This window comes from Amblyomma mixtum, chromosome 5 (genome assembly GCF_055824585.1).
Source record: "Amblyomma mixtum isolate Tamu chromosome 5, ASM5582458v1, whole genome shotgun sequence".
Taxonomy (NCBI): domain Eukaryota; kingdom Metazoa; phylum Arthropoda; class Arachnida; order Ixodida; family Ixodidae; genus Amblyomma; species Amblyomma mixtum.
The window spans coordinates 138,345,596-138,348,301 of NC_143016.1; the positions used below are offsets into that span (position 1 = coordinate 138,345,596).

The following is a 2,706-nucleotide window of genomic DNA, read 5'->3' on the forward strand; positions in this document are numbered from 1 at the left end:
TCACGTGACTTGATTACGTCACGACAGTGGAGAAACGGGGGCCCACCTCGCGCCGTCGCTGTGGTTGTGCGCCTCCAAATTACGCGACACGATGATGCTTCGCACTCTCCAGGCTTAACCAAGTTAAGCCTCAGCCATTTTAGAGCGCAGCTCTTTGGCGGCCGTTCCTGGGTTTCGCGTCGTCGTCGGCGTCGGCCTAGTAACCAGCTCCGCCCCCCTTTCATCCCCCCAGCGCTATCGGCGTCAGCGGTATCAGTCAGTCGCTGCTATCTCTTCCATCCTCCCTTTATCGTGTTGTCCGCTTGCTGCGCGCGCTTCTGCCCCCATCGTTTGCCGCTGGGTGTACATGCCGCCCCCCTCCCCCCTCTTCCTGCGAGTCTCCGGTTGTCAAAGCGCCGGCTCGAACTTAATTCCTTTCTTCGCTCCTCCTCCAATGCAACCCCTGTGCGGTGGCAATCAGAGAGCCAAATCGGTGGCGGCGGATCTGTATATGTGCACCGCCCGAGCCGAAATTGCGAATACGTGTGAAAAATAAAAAAAAAATTCTGTGATAGCGCATACATGTGTTGCCCGATTTCTTTGCCTCAATCTATCGAAAAGGTGAAACAGCTTATTTGCTGCGCTCAAATTTCGCATTAGGAAGTAGCGTAATCGTCGGTAATTTTTTCTTTCTCTATGGTTATACGCACTTCCTTACCTTAAAATCAGGCTTTCTGAAAGAATCTAAACGCAAACGTCATGAATGTCGGAGGCCTATAGATTGATGGCCGCGTTTTTGCAACAACGTCGTGAATGACAACGAATGCAGCGCACATTTGTCACTACCGCCCCGTAACATAAAGCTTTCGCTTCGCAACATCTCCCTTTCGATTTTGTAGTGGGAGGGGTTGGCGGGCACGCCGAACCCCACTACCAAAAATTACATGCTCCAGCTTTCCCGTTTTGGGAGAGTGGCGAGCTTCAGCCGCCCGCAGTGCAATGGACGGCCTCGACCCGAGGAGGCGGCCTTGCTGAGCACCGCACTCCCAGCACCAGGTAAGTATGCCCGCTCTCTCATCTCCCGCAGACCCCATCTACGGCGTCAGCACATGCGGTGCCGCTTGCTGGAGAAGACCGAGACAAGTTTTCCGCAACGTCTGACAAAGCGCGGCAGTGAAAACATATGCGGCACATGAAACTTATCTCGCTCAACGTGGCTGTTTATTGAAACGGTGGCGTAGGCAAAGGCGGTGGCGTCACATCGGATTACGAGAACTGCTTTTCGCACCTATACACGGTTTCGCTGCACGTTCGCTGCACGGCTATACACGGCATGTTCACTGCTTGTGAATCGTACGACCATGCTCACGCGGCCTACAAGGCAATGGGCTTGACAAGCTCATACCTGATGTCTGGGTATTACACATGGCAAAACACTGCTTATTGTGTTGCACGTTTGATCTTAATGCGGCGTATGTAATTTTCTTGTTCTTGTGGTTTATTGAGGGTACGCGGCATATGCTGGAATATATGTAGGGGCCTTCATTTGAGGGTAAAACCTGAGTTTACCATATTCTTGCATTGTGATCAGGTGTCTTAAAGATCGGGCGCCAGTTTTCAAGTGCATAAAGCTGCGGACACCGAAGAAAGATTTGCGCATGTTTTCTGCTTATTCTAGCGAGTGTTTTCAGCCGGTTATTTTACACATCTTTAAACGCTTGTTATTCATGAGGCGGTTTAATTTGACGATAATTTCGAAACGTATGCACCAGAAGCGAGGGTCAAAAATATGGATACTGATCAAGCGTCCTATCACCATCATTGCATCCAGCACTGTTGAAGTTAACGCCGCCCTGGTTCAAGGCTCTTGGGCGCTAAAAATAGCCGCAATGATGATGAATAACAGTTTTCGCGGACTTTTGCTCGCCTGTTAATTGTTGGAGGTATTTTTAGTTTATGGCGCAGCCGATGCGCCGCGGTCGCTGGTGGCTGTCGACGCCGCGCTGTGTGGCCAATTCTCGACCATCTCCGACGGGAGCTGATCAGTTTTTTCCGTGGAACTTTTTTTCTTGGGTGAGAAAGAGTTTCTGTGGCAATGGTCATGCCCATTAATTTATTTATTTATGCAATTCTGTAAACAACATTCGTCTTGCCCTGGTTTTTAAGCCAAACGGGCGCTAAGGTCTCCTTTTCAATGTTTCAATCTCAGATTATTGCCTTTTCACTCTTCTGTCAGAGGGTATGCTACCCTGTTCTACATCACCGACGAGCGATTGCTGTTAGTTACAGACGTTTATGGTACCCATTTAATTGGCTCGCCTTACATGCTTAGTTTCATGTGTTCTTGTAAATGTCAGTGTATCTGGTAACCTTGGCATGTGTACATATGTAAATAATTTTTTTTTATACATAAGACCGGAAGGCATTTCACGGAAGCGGTGGTGCTGTGGAGGAAGTCAGTAATGCATCTGACGAGATAATTCTGATAGATGAGGTGAGAAAGTCTGATTTTTAAACAGTTGCTTAGTGCAACATGCTATGAGCTACGAATACGGCATTTTGTGTCGCGTAAATAAACGAGCGCTTAGAATAAGTACAGTTTTGCTACAAAAATAACCCGAAAAAACATAACTTATGTAAAAGAATGACGTGGCAATGAATGAATGTGGCAAAATCGGTTCAGCGTCATTTGAAATTTACCAGTGCGAAAGATAACGACACAAAGTA

General features: G+C 48.2%; 1 non-coding gene across 1 annotated transcript; it reads right to left on the bottom strand.

Moving 5' to 3' along the window:
- Nucleotides 1-881: 881 nt before the first annotated feature.
- Nucleotides 882-1,043, bottom strand: LOC149343886 (U1 spliceosomal RNA). Its single transcript, XR_016283342.1, has one exon. It is a non-coding gene; the product is annotated as a U1 spliceosomal RNA (small nuclear RNA).
- Between the last annotated feature and the right edge of the window lie 1,663 nt (nucleotides 1,044-2,706).